Source organism: Gastrolobium bilobum, unplaced genomic scaffold, assembly GCF_033153095.1.
Source record: "Gastrolobium bilobum isolate Gb01-03AN ecotype WA unplaced genomic scaffold, APGP_CSIRO_Gbil_v1 utg27381, whole genome shotgun sequence".
NCBI lineage: Eukaryota > Viridiplantae > Streptophyta > Magnoliopsida > Fabales > Fabaceae > Gastrolobium > Gastrolobium bilobum.
Genome location: NW_026900061.1, coordinates 77,264 through 91,632, shown reverse-complemented (window position 1 = coordinate 91,632; position 14,369 = coordinate 77,264). Strand labels below are relative to the sequence as shown.

Here is a 14,369-nt window from a genome sequence, read left to right as displayed (position 1 = left end):
GATAACTCAAATTTATTAAATACCTGGGAGGGGGACGAGAATCACGAGTACCTTTTCGGAGTGCAATGGATACATCAATGTCAGACGGAAGGATCGGAGCTGTCGGAGGAGATGATGACGGAAGTGAGTCCACAGGAGCCTCAATAACAATAGGTGCAGGGTCTTTGGGGGCAGGGTCCTAGGGAACAGGTGGACGGTGCCGACGATGGCAGACCTGGAGGGGGGAACAGGGGCGGTAACAGGGACGGGGACATCTAAAGAAGGAGATGGTGAAGGTATATATTGAACTGAAACAGGGGGTAAAGGTAGCTGAGGAGCCACAAAATCACTGGGAAAGGAGGAAGAGTCAAATAATGGGATAGACTCAAAGAATGTAACATCCGTCGAGACAAAGTAACGACAAAGACTGGGAGAATAACCACGATAACCCTTTGTGAGCGAGGGTAACCCAGAAAAATACACTTATGTGACTTAACAGATAACTTGTCAAGACCAAGACTGAGATTGTGGACAAAACAAGTAGAACCAAAGATGTGAGGAGTGAGTGGGTACAAAGGTTGATGGGGAAACAACACAGAATGTGGTACCTGGTTATTAAGTACGGAGGAAGGCATCCGATTAATGAGAAAACAAGCTGTGACCTGTGAGGACAGCATCGCCCCAATACTGGAATGGGATATGACCATGTAACAAAAGTGTCCGAGTAGTCTCAATTAGGTGACGGTTCTTGCGTTCAACAACCCCATTTTGTTGAGGGGTGTGTGAACATGATGTCTGGTGAAGGATGCCGTGAGATTCAAAGAAGGTTTGAAATTGATGAGACAAATATTCACGAGCATTATCACTTCGAAAAATGCGAATCGAAACACCAAATTGAGTAAGGATTTCATTAAAGAACTTGTTAAAAATAGAAAACAATTCAAACCGATTTTTCATTAAAAATAACCAAGTACATCGAGAATAATCATCAATGAAAGTTACAAAATATCTGTACCCCATAGTGGAAACGGTACGACTAGGACTCCAAATATCTGAATGAACTAAAGCAAAAGGAGACGAAGACTGACGACTGACACGATCGGGAAACGAACTACGAGTGTGTTTCCCTAACTGACACGATTCACAAGACAAACTAGATAAATTTGAGAAACGTGGGACCATCTTTTGGAGCTTAGCAAGATTTGGATGACCCAACTAAGCGTGGATAGTAAGCGGAGAATCCACAACAGAGCACACTGGAACAAAAGTGGAAAGCTGATAAAGGCCATTGGACTCAGATCCGACGCCAAGAACACCCCTACTTAGAAATCCCTTTTCAAGTTAAGCTTTAGAATCAGAGAACCTTTAACGTTTGTGATTCATATAGCCTATCCCTAGCGCATACATGAACAGTTATCCTACCCTTTGTCAGGAATTAGAATCGAAATATCCCTATTGAAAACCCTAACCCTCGAAATCCTAATAGATTGATTGGTTCTAAAAGAATTATGAGATGAAGAACAAGGCAAGAAAAATTCAATTTAAATAAATAAACATAAATTTAACCAAACTACAAGGGATTCACATTAAAGGTTGTGACCCTTACCACAATAATAGAAACTAGCCAGACATATTCATGTCTGACGAATTCAATGTAAAAGAAAATAAAATTCAGAACCTAATGATGAAGAATAGGATGACGATCCTCAATCTTGATCTTGAGATTCTTCAAACGCTCCAAGAACTCCCAAGAATTCTCTCTCTCTTCTTTGTTATCTTTCTTTTCCTCCGCCAAAAAGTCCTCTCTTCCTGCGTTTATGATCTTTTTATTAGGTTTAGGAAAACCATCTTCCAAAATTACCCTCAAATTGGGCCTTATTCAGTGCAATTCGCATCAGATTAAGAGAGTTAAATATCGCCTGCGCAGATTGCGCCACACTCGCACGGATCGCACGGCAAAATAGTAAGAAACAAGTGAAATGGCGCGATCCGCGCCATTCACTGGGCGGATCGCGCGAGACTGCATTTTTTATTCTCACTTTTTACTTCTTTTCTGGTGCTTCCTGCTATCAAAATGAATAATTTGAGTGAGAGAATGACTGAGAATGAATAATCAATGTTTCTGACATTTATGAACCATTTTCACTCATTTATGATTAATTCCTTACTTCTTTTAGCTTAGAAAGCATCATATGCTAGACGCATATCAACTATCTAGAATTATAGTTAGGGGTTACAATAAGGCCAGAGGCCTAGCCTCTATCGGCCTGGCCTGGCCTGCCTTTTTCAATTATTGGGCTCATACCTGTACTCATATAAAAGTCCAATTAGTTAAAAGGCTTCAGGCTCCATATGAAAGGCTGGCCCTATAATATTCTAAACTTTTGCTACTTAGACTTCTCTTTACTTTGCTACAACTTTCATCAACCGACTTTTCCAAATTGTCTTCTTTTCATTTTTTTTTATTTGTCGGTAATCCATAAAGAAAGGTATCGGTTCTTGTAGTAGATGGTAGATAGCAGCCTCTTATAGCTTCTTCATTTTTCTAGACTAACAATAGCAAGTTAAAAAACAAAGTTGAATTTGATTTCTAACACTCCCCCTCAAATTTGACTTTGCATAAAAAAACATGTTTTGTGAAACACATTTGTCTGGTGGCTTCGAGAATGGTGGATGATAAACAATCTTTATCGGTGTTTGTGCCTCCAACACATGCATGATCTCTGCTAAGTTAACTTTTTTTTTTATACTAGTTATTCAAAAGTCCCTCTCTGTTCTCTTTCTCCTCAACATATTTCTCAACGTCCCTAGCCCAACAAACGCAGACCCAACATATTTCTCTCTATTTCGACCCTTCCTTATTCGAGGCACTTTGAGCTGTCCATAGAGCTAGTATAGTCACAAGACTCATAACCCACCACCTGGTTTGACATCATTGTAGTTGTGGAGTCAATCTCATTTAAGGTTTGGATTTTTTGAAACCCTAACCATATTTATTTTGGGTTTTTCCTTTTACCCAACCTATTGGTTCAATCTTATCGGCCACTGCTCTTGCTGCCATCGTATCCCCACTAATCTCTGCTGTGAAAGATCTCGAATGAATTTTATGATTGTGATCACTTGCTGCCACTGTTTGTTGTCATCCTTTGCTAAGTTGCTTCCATTTTCACCTTATATTTATTGTTTTTCTTTAGGGGATTCTTCTTGTTTTCCATTGATTCAAAATTTTAGAAGTTTAAATAAATAAATAACAGATGAGAGCACATGTTTTTAATCTTTGTACTGGCATAATTAAAAAGGAACATGTTATCTTCTATGCTGCCTAACGATGGAAAACAAAATATAGACTAGTAATCTCTTTGTTTGTTTCTTCCTTCCTTTCTATGAGTATGTCTCTATGTCCAAATAAATATAGAAATGAGGAAGTATGTTGATTCTTGAATTATATTATAGTCTGTTAGGAAGTTTGCCTTTAACATTAAAGAATGGTTTTGATCTCCCTGGGCAATTTATTTACAACTTTCTAACTGTGTTTGCTTTTAGCATCTCTATGCTTGTGGAGAGCTGTGTCTCTCGATTGCTCTGAAGCGGCGTGGAGATAGGCTTGTTGGCAACTTGGCATCGATATATATATATATATATATATAGTTTAATCTCAATATAGTTAAAAGGAAAATACACTGAAGTCTATGAAAGCTTATAATTTAATCATTATTGCTATAGAGGGACAAGTCCAAAGCATGTAACCAATAAACATATTAGTTGGGTATAGGGAAAGCACAAAACAAGGATCCAACATTAAATGTAACAATGATTGAATAGAAATAATTTTGGATTTTATAAATTTTGGATGTATCCTAATTTGTTATTCTTTTTTTGGCTCATTATCTTGTCACTATTGTACATATAAATTTTAATTGCAGTGTCTTGCTATGCTAAAGCGAGCATTCAAGTCTATAGTCTTCATCTTTGTTGGACTTTCCACTCATTGATTTTGATTTATTTGTGTTGTTTCTTTATCAAACTAAGTAAATGGCCTCTAATTCACATGAAGGGAATAATGTTGATGTTTAAGGACAAGAACCACTAACACAAGATGCAGATGCAAGTACCACAAATAAGAGGCGAAAAACATCAAAGGTGTGGGATGACTTTCATGAAGTGGACATCCCCAATGTTGGGCTTACAACAGTATGCAACCATTGTAAAATTGCTTGCCGTCTACTAAAGAGTGGGAAAAGGTTGATAAGGTATGTCATTTATTAAAAGTTTTCTCTTATGCTACTAATATCATATCAGGTAATGATTATCCTACAACAAACTTATATCTTCCGGAAGTTTATTGATAACATTTGGTTTATCATGTTTTTAGGCTAAATTATATGAGAAATATATAGTAGAGTGCATGGAATTCAAGGTTTTACAACATATAAACCATAAGTTAGGAAATTGAGCTAATGTGTTGATATCTTACTCATTTTGAAGGTAAATCCAAAGGATTTGATGCTAAGAAGTGATGAAGAAATCACAACAAGGAGTTGCAGCTCAATATGAACCAAAGGAAGCCAAAATAGTACAAGTCAAGGGCCAGAAGATCACGCTCAATCTCACAGAATGGACGCTCGAGCGCGTCCAGACATGAAAAGAAGCTAAATTGAGCAATTTAGGGCACTCAAGCGCCCAACAGCACGCTCAAGCGCCCAACTGGCCGTTCGAGCGCTAAAGGGCAGGAAAGAATGAGAATTTAACGCGTAGGAGCACGCTCAAGTGCCCTGTAGCGCGCTTGAGCGCCCAACACGAGCCCAATCAGCCCAATCTTCATAATCTTAGAGAAAAAGGAAACAAATCAAGATTTGATTTGAGAATTGATAAGATTTATAGAGAGATTGGATGGAGAATTAAAAGATATGGCTTCAATGGTTATAAATAAGGAAGTTGAGGGTCAATGAAAGACACCAATTCACAGAATTACACAGAGACCTGAAGGAGAAATCCTGTTACGGAGCGTTGGAGCACCTAGGAATCAAGTCGACATCACACCAATGGAGGCTTGGGGTTCTCTTTTCTTTATTATTGCTTTTGAATTCAGTATGCTAGGCTAAAGCTTTATGTAGTTAGGGGTATATGAAACCCAATTGAATATTTATGTTTATGAATTAAATTGTCTTTGAATTCTTTTCTTTTTATAATTGAATAAATTTATCTGTCTTTAATGCTTTCTATGAGTTTGCTCCGTATAGATTAATTTAGGGGAATTGTATGATAATAGGGATGTTGGTGCATGAACTCTGACTTGATAAATTTATCACAATCCTTGTGATCTAGGGATAGACATAGGGTAATTGTGCAATCTTTAAATTCTTGATCTTAATGCATGTTTTCTTAGGGAATAATCGGGGAACAAGAGTTCTTTCAAGATCACATAGATTTAGAGTAACAAGGAATTGAGCCTTAATTAACTTAGAAAGAATTGATTGACAATATTTTAAGAACGGATTCTTGACCATTTAATTTATAGCATAACGAGGATATTGGGGGAAGTCGAAATCCTAACTACACTTGTTTTTAATCTTTAAATCAATCAACTTTTCAATTACTTTTTAATTCTGAATTTTAATTTGCATGTTATTAATTGTTTTTAATTTCAATTCTCTTCATCTCAACTTTGATTGTCCAACTAAACTGCGAATAGCGAACTAGTGTTTGAAATTCGATCCTCATGGGAACGATCTTGTACTCCGGTACAACTTTATTACTTAATGATCGGTGCACTTGCTGAGTCGCAACATTTATATGGTCAAAGTAGTGATTGATAAAACAGCTGAAGATAGTTCTGATTTCATGATAGGAATGACAAGGTTTATGAAAGAGAAATTTGATAAATATTGAGGGGAATGCAATTTATTGATGGACATTGCTAGTGTTTTGGACCCAAGATGTAAATTAGAAACGGTGAGCCTTTGTTTCTCACTTATTTACAAATCCGAATTTGATGCCAAAGTTAACATAGAAAATGTGTGTCAAGTTTTAGAAGGCATTTGCAATGATTATTTGCAAGAACCTTTCTCTAATATAGATGTCAAAACTAGGGTGAGGATCTTCATCTTTTTCTCCCTCAATTGAAGTTTCACAAGATTTTGAATCTGGGTTTGCTCAACTCATGAGCATGATACGTGCAAGGAAATCTACTCATTCAGTTAAGTCAGAGTTGAAGTGTTATCTTGAAGATAATGTTTATATAAGTGAGGATAATTCTCATCTTTAATTTGATGCATTGGAATGGTGGAAGAGCAATAACATGAAGTATATGACTTTATCAAAAATGGTAAAGGATATATTAGCTGTACTAGTCTCTACAGTCGTATCTGAATCGACATTTAGTGCTGGAGGAAGAGTCATTGATGCTTATCGAGCAAGTTTGGCTGAAAATACAGTTCAAGCATTAATTTGCGGTGTATATTGGTTACGTAATAAGTATGGCATAAAGAAAAAACAAAAGGTATTAATTCACTTAATTTAAAATTTTATATATTATGATATTATAATTGAATGTCCAAAAAAATCTGACTTGTTTTTTGTTTTTTTGTTTTTATGTAGGAGGAGGCAACATCACAATATATTAAATTGTTGATATGAGTATGTTTATGCAGAATTTGTAGTCTTTTGTTCTTTTGGATATGCAGAATTTTATAATACTTTAGTTTATTGGTTAAGCAAACCTTTTGAATGATTTTGGTCTATATTCTCCTGTTTGGATATACATTGAATCTATGAATCTTTGCAGAATTATCAGTGGATAATTTTATTTTATTTTATTTTTTAAAGCCTAACAGGCTAAGCCAGACTTTTATTTTTTTGTAAATAAGTCAGGCCACATGCCGATAATTATACTCATAACAGGTAACAAGCCAGGCCAGACTGCTATTTAAACACAGGTTTAGCCTTTTAAGGCCAAATGTAACGCCTGACCGCTCCAAGCATCAATGACTATCCCCACACTAACATGAGACTTTTCAGCGTGCTTTGTCCTCAGTCGCACACTTCCCGAGAAAACTTCCCAAGAGGTCACCATCCCAGAATTACTGCAAGTCAAGCACTCTTAACTATTGGGTTCTTCAGTTATGAGCTACCAAAAAATAAATGCATCTTATTAGTCTAGGTAGTATCAATTAATTCTTATAATTTATCCCAAACTGTGGAGTACAATACTTGCATAGTCCTTGGAATCCCTCTCTTTCAGGTGTGTATTCGATTCATTCATGTACCCCCACCGCTGGAAGCCTGCCAGGAGCCGCTCCTTGTCTGTGCCCTTGCACACTGGCGATCATTCCCCGCCCTCGTCAGCGCCCGAGATGTCACATGCCCACGAGTTTCTGCCTGGTTCGTCCTCGAACCACACCGTACTGGAAGAGAGGCCTGCTCTTATACCTCTTGTAACGCTTGGCCACTTCAAACATCAATGACTATCCCTACACACTAATAAGAGACTTTTCAGCGTGTTTTGTCCTCACTCGCACACTTTTCGGGAGAACTTTCCAAGAGGTCACCCATCTCAGAATTACTGCAAGTCAAGCACGCTTAACTATGGAGATCTTCCGTTATGGGCATATAACATCCCGGGCGCTGATGAGGGCAGGGAGTGATCGCCGGTGCGAAAAGGCATAAATAAGGAGCGGAACAAGGGATGTTGTCAGGTAGCCAGATCCAGTTCTATGCCTGCAAATACAAGGGATGCATTATATCAAAGCTTGCCTCCTAATATAAAATCATCTCTGCGTTCCAAATTACCTTCTTTTCATGTTGAAGAAGAGGTATGATTATCTGCTAATACTTTTCTATTATTTTTGCTTAAAAAAAAAGTTCCGGAAAATTTAGAATAGGGATAGAAAGGCTTTAGATTAATACATTTTGCCTCTAGTCACAACTGATGGGAAGAATGTATCAATTTTAAAATAGTTAATCTATTAATCAATATGCAACTACAGTCGCTAGTTGTGGTTTTTAAGTTAGGGTATTTTCCTTTTCCTATTAATCAATAACTCCTCAATTAACCTCCTCGTCAGCATCAATTAGTCATCTGTAGTGATCAGTCCTCAATTAATGCCCTTGATTTCATCAACGAGTACTTCCTTCACCCATAAGACTTGCGTTCGTAAATTCCTACATGGTTAACATGCAAATACCATACCTAATTAAAATGCTGAGGAAAATGCTTAACAAATTTTGAAAAATAAATTTTATTGTGCTTTCAGTTTTCCACTTCCAACCAAAGAAGAAAATCACCTAAATTACATTTTGTTTTTTTTTTTTTGCTCTTTCCTCATGGTTGCTGACTGATTCTTGCAGCTAACTGTAGCAGATATCAAAGATGAGATGGAGAAAACAGTACATTGGTTGGTCCCGATTGCCAAAAACACATCCAAGTAAGATGTCTAGCTTTTTGGCAACTAGCTCCTTGCTACCCGAGTGAAAAGCTTTCTTTAATCGTCAGTTTATTTACTTTATATATAAGCTAACTCTAGTCCTTTTGGCTTTTTCTTTTGATTGTTTTAAAATTGTTTCAGAGCACATCATGGTTTTGGTTGGGTAGGGGAGTGGGCAAACGCTAGGTAAGTAGCAAGTCTCTACTACTCTATTTTGAATTAGAAACTTGTATGTTTTCCCACACTCTATCTTTAGTGCTATTAATATTGTATTTTCCTTTATAGCTATTTTTCTATTTTCTTTTGCTGTTGTAACTAATTGGGTGCCTTTAGGTACCAGGCTGGCCCACGCGTGTGTTAGCACTCTTTTAGCATTCTGTTATATTTCTTGTTATAAGTAGTGAGCTCCCTTGTACACCTTTTTCCTGACTTTGAATGAAGATGAATATTCAGTTTTATTTTCACATATCTTTTCTCTAAACTAATATGGTATCAGATGTATTTGTTTAGCCCTTGCCTTTTTCCATGGCTCGTGGCAACAACAACGCTGCACGTCCCCCTCCTATGGATTCTTCCTCTGGAAGTTCTTCCTCCATGGAAGACTCTTCCAGTCCTTATTTCTTACAGGGAGGTGACCATCCTGGTTTGATTCTTGTAGCCACACCTCTTTCTGGTTCCAATTATAATTCCTGGAATCGCGCCATGCTTCTGGCTCTTATAGCCAAGAACAAGCTTATTTTCGTTGATGGTTCTCTACCTCGACCTCCCCCTTCAGATCTTCTTTTTTCTTGTTGGAATCGTTGTAATTCCATGGTTATTTCTTGGATATTAAATTTCGTTTCAAAGGATATCTCCGACAGCCTTCTATATTTTTCCAATGCCTTTGAAGTGTGGGCTGACCTGAAAACTCGATACACTCAGGCCAATGGTCCTCGAATTTTTCAGCTCAAACAACAAATTGCTTCTCTGCGTCAAGGTTCTCTTGATATCAATAGCTACTATGGCAAACTGAAGGTTTTCTGGGATGAGCTTCAAGAGTATCTTCCTCTCCCTCACTGTTCATGTGGTGCTCTTCGCGATATGAACAATCGTAGGGATCAAGATCATGTCATTCAATTTTTGATTGGGCTCAATGACTCCTTCTCTGCTGCCCGCGCTCAGATCCTGTTGATCGATCCTTTGCCCTCTCTTGCAAAGGTGTTTCCATGGTGATTCAGGAAGAACATCAACGCCAGATCTCTGTTTCTTTACCTGCTATTGCTGCTCCAGAAACCCCTTTTATGGGCTCTGTCACCAACGCCGATCAAGCTCCGGCGTCCATGGCTGACACGACTCAGCGGCGTCAACGGCCCATCTGCACCTACTGTAATCTCTCTGGCCACACAAGAGAGAAGTGCTTTAAGCTTCATGGGTTCCCACCTGGCTACAAGCCCAGGAACCCAAAGCCCAATAACCCTCATTTGGCCCATTCCCCTCAAGCCCATTTTGTCCACTCAGCCGCACACCATCCCTCCCAACCCAAATCCTTTCCCAAATCTAATGTGACTATTAACCCTAATCCCTCAGCAACCGACATCCCTCTGGCCTTCACCCTTACCCAGTATAATCAGATGCTCTCCCTCATCCAACAGAGTTCTGCTCCTTCATACGTCGTCGAGTCTTCCGTTGCTCCTTCGGTCGCGAGTTTCAGTGGTAAGTCTTCCATTTCTTTCCCTTCTTCTTTCTGGGTCTTAGACACTGGTGCTACCCACCATGTTTGTGTCACCACTGACCTTTTTGTTTCCTTTTCTCCGTCACACTCTGTGCTCACTTTTCAAAACGGTTCTTCTGACGTTGTCTCCGCTATTGGGAACATTTCCCTAACTGATTCTCTTTCTCTTTTGAATGTTCTCTGTGTTCCCTCTTTTTTGTTTAATCTTCTCTCTATTCCTTCTTTAACCCGTGATTCTTCTATCATGGCTAACTTTTGTGCTTCTTCTTGTTTGCTTCAGGACCGTGTTACGGCCAAGCTGATTGGGATAGCTAAGAGATGTGGTGATCTCTATATTCTCGACTGCAACTCTCTTTTTCCCCCAACTGATGTTCCCCCTCCCCAGTGTTCTTCTATTTTTAATATTCCCCCTCCCCTGTGTTCTTCATTTTCTGTAAAGGATCCTGTTTTATGGCATTCCAGAATGGGTCACTTATCTGTTTCGATTTTAAATTCTATGAAAAATACATTGGGTTCTTCTGATAATTTGCCTGTTTCGCATCATTGTGCTGTGTGTCCCCTTGCTAAACAGAAGCGTCTACCCTTTTTATTAGACCCCAAAATCTTTGCCTCTCCATTTATGCTTGTGCATTGTGATATTTGGGGTCCCTTCAACACTCACTCTGTTGAAGGCTCTAGGTATTTTCTAACCTTAATTGATGATTCAACTAGGTTTACCTGGATTTATTTTCTTCGAAGAAAATCTGAATTTTCTTCTATTTTTCCTTCCTTCTACAATCTTATCCACATTCAGTATGGGTTTTCCATTAAGTCCATCAGGTGTGATAATGCTCCTGAGCTTCTTTTGCCTTCTTTTTATTCTTCGAAAGGCATTCAAATTTTCCACTCTTGTGTGGATCGTCCACAACAGAACTCTGTGGTTGAGCGAAAGCACCAGCATCTGCTTAATGTTGCTCGCTCCTTACATTTCCAATCCAATATTCCCCTGCCATATTGGCAAGATTGTGTTCTTACTACTGCATACCTCATCAACAGAACACCATCTCCCTTGCTTCCAAAACTCCATTTGAACTCTTTTGCCATAAAAAACCTTCTTACACTCACCTGCGAGTATTTGGCTGCCTTTGCTATAGCTCTACACTTCCTAAACATAGACATAAGTTCTCCCCACGTGCCTTACCAGCTGTGTTTCTTGGCTACCCACCTGGATACAAAGGATATAAACTCCTTGACCTTCAGCCCAATACTATTTTTATCTCTCGTGATGTTACCTTTTTTGAGAACATTTTCCCTTTTAAAATGAATTCCCCTTTGTCTTCTTCACCTGATAATTTTCTCCATTTACATCATCCCTATATTGAATCCTCTAACAATAATGCTTCTTCCTCCCCTGCCCCATTGCGGCCTAAACGCATCCGCACTGCCCCCACTCACCTTAATGACTACATTTGTTCTACCAGCCATCCCATTTCTGGTTCTATTTCATACCATCGGTTGTCTTCTTCCCATGTAGCATTTGTTAACTCCGTTTCTGGTCATTTTGAGCCTACTTCTTATTCTGAGGCTTCCCAGTTACCAGAATGGCAGCTTGCTATGGATTCTGAATTGTCAGCCCTTGAACACAATAACACCTGGACAGTTGTTTCTCTCCCCCTGGCATGAATGTCGTTGGTTGCCGCTGGGTTTACAAAGTGAAGTATAATTCGGATGGTTCTTTAGAAAGGTATAAAGCCCGATTGGTAGCTAAGGGCTTTACCCAACAGGAAGATGTGATTTTATGGATACCTTCTCTCCAGTTACCAAATTGATAACTGTGAGGGTTATTCTTGCTCTTGCTGCAATAAACAATTGGACTCTTGTTCAGCTTGATGTTAATAATGCATTCCTCCATGGGGAATTGCTTGAGGAGGTTTACATGACCGTCCCTCCTGGTTACTCTTCCAAGCTTTCTTCTATGCCTTTTAATGTTGTTTTCCGCCTTCATAAATCTTTATATGGTCTTCACCAGGCTTTCAGACAATGGTTTGCAAAATTTTCTTCTATCTTACTGCACCTTGGTTTTATTCAGTCTCAATCTGATCATTCTTTGTTTGTTCATTCTACAAACACTTCCGTTACTGCTATTTTAGTCTATGTTGATGACATAATAGTTGCTTTTAACAATTCCAATGAGGTGCAACAGGTTACTGACTTTCAAAACAGCAAGTTCAAATTAAAAAATCTGGGTTGCTTGAAATCCTCTTGGGTCTTGAAGTAGCTTGCAATGCAAAAGGCATTTCTGTTTGCCAACACCATTATGCCTTGCAAATCCTAAAAGATTCTGGTCAGATGGGTTGCAAGCCACAAACTACTCCAATGGATGCTGGTCTCAAACTTTCTCTTAATACTGGTGAGCCTCTCTCGGATCCTTCCATATATAGAAGACTGATTGGAAGATTGATTTACCTCACAATTACAAGACATGACCTCTCATATGCCGTCAACCACCTTAGTCAGTTCATGGCATCTCCACGTGTACCTCATCCTCAAGCTGCTCACCGGTTACTTGGATACATTAAGCATACTGTTGGACAGGGACTTTTCTTTTCTTCTACTTCTTCTATACAGTTGAATGCTTTTTGTGACTCTGATTGGGCTTCTTGCCCAGATAGCCGTCGTTCCATTTCCGGTTACTGTGTTTTCATTGGTGATTCCCTCATTTCTTGGTAATCTAAGAAGCAAACAACTGTGTCCCGCTCATCTACGGAAGCAGGATATTGTTCAATGGCACATGTCACCTGGGAGTTACTGTGGCTGTTCTCTCTACTTCAGGATCTTCATATACTTCATCCTGGACCAGCACATCTTTTTTGTGACAATCTCTCTGCTCTTCATATTGCTGCCAATCCTATTTTTCGTGAACGCACAAAGCACATTGAGATTGATTGTCACCTTGTTCGGGAGCACATTCTTAAGGGCCATTTGAAGACTTTCCCAGTTCCTTCTTCCAAGCAACTTGCTGACCTATTTACTAAGCCTCTTCTTCCTTCTAAATTTTATGTTTTGTTGTCCAAGATGAGAGTTTTAAACATATACTCTCCATCTTGAGGGGGGCTATTAATATTGTATTTTCCTTTATAGCTATTTTTCTATTTTCTTTTGTTGTTGTAACTAATTGGGTGCCTTTAGGTGCCAGGCTGGCCCACACGTGTGTTAGCACTCTTTTAGCATTCTGTTATATTTCTTGTTATAAGTAGTGAGCTCCCTTGTACACCTTTTTCCTGACTTTGAATGAAGATGAATATTTAGTTTTATTTTCACAGTATCTTTTCTCTAAACTAATAAGTGCTTTCAATCATTTCCGATTTTATATACTTTCTTGGTTCTTGAAGCTTTGATCTGAATTGGAAGACTTTCCAGTCTGGGGTCTTGCAGATCGAGACATTCCACCATGCAGATAAAGACAAAGTAGAAAATTATATTCTTGAACTTCTCTTATGGCTTCATCGCTTGGCCATCAAAATTAAGGGCGCTGGCCGTTATGCTGACGAAGGTTGTTGAATTGCAATACATATTATGTATCGTTTGACTGATTTTTATCGTGAATCATATTAAATTGTAAGATACAAAAGTATAATAAAAAGTAATTTAAAAATATATATCAAAATATTTATTTAATTATTTCCTTTATTAATACAAATTTTTTAGATTGATTTTTGAGTTTAAACTTTAAATCACAAATGAAAAAATTATTTTTCCTTTATTTCCTTTAATTATTTTTTATATTAAAAATTAAAAATTTTGATTTAATTTTCGTATCATATGATATATAATGTGTATCGTATCGTATGATACAATATCGTATTGTCTGATACAAGCTCTTTTTTGATACATCCCACGATATATATTGTTGCATTTGTGAATCGTATTATATCCTATGATATTGATAATTAAGCTGACAAAGTGAGGTCTTCCTTCAAGTCTCCCGTTGGCACTACCTTGCAAAAGACAAATAAGCAATCTACAAATGCCCTGTTACCATTGTTAACATTTGATGAGCAAAACATGTTGCAGGATGCTAGTAAGAAAAAATATATTAGAGGGATCATTAAAAGCTTTGACTTTGACAGTGTGAAGACTAGATTGAGGGAGAACAACATATTGACCAGGAGTTACAGTCATTCATTAACTAAAAGCAAGGAAGTATCTTTTAATAGGATTTTGTTTAAGGTGTGTATTATAACCATTTTGTTTCCTGACATTGTTTATGAAAAGAA

General features: G+C 38.1%; 1 long non-coding RNA gene across 1 annotated transcript; it reads left to right on the top strand.

The window, feature by feature from the left end:
- Positions 1–2,746: 2,746 nt before the first annotated feature.
- Positions 2,747–5,100, top strand: LOC133295165 (uncharacterized). Its single transcript, XR_009749298.1, has 3 exons — positions 2,747–2,943; positions 4,034–4,229; positions 4,465–5,100. It is a non-coding gene; the product is annotated as an uncharacterized LOC133295165 (long non-coding RNA).
- The last annotated feature ends 9,269 nt before the right edge of the window (positions 5,101–14,369 follow it).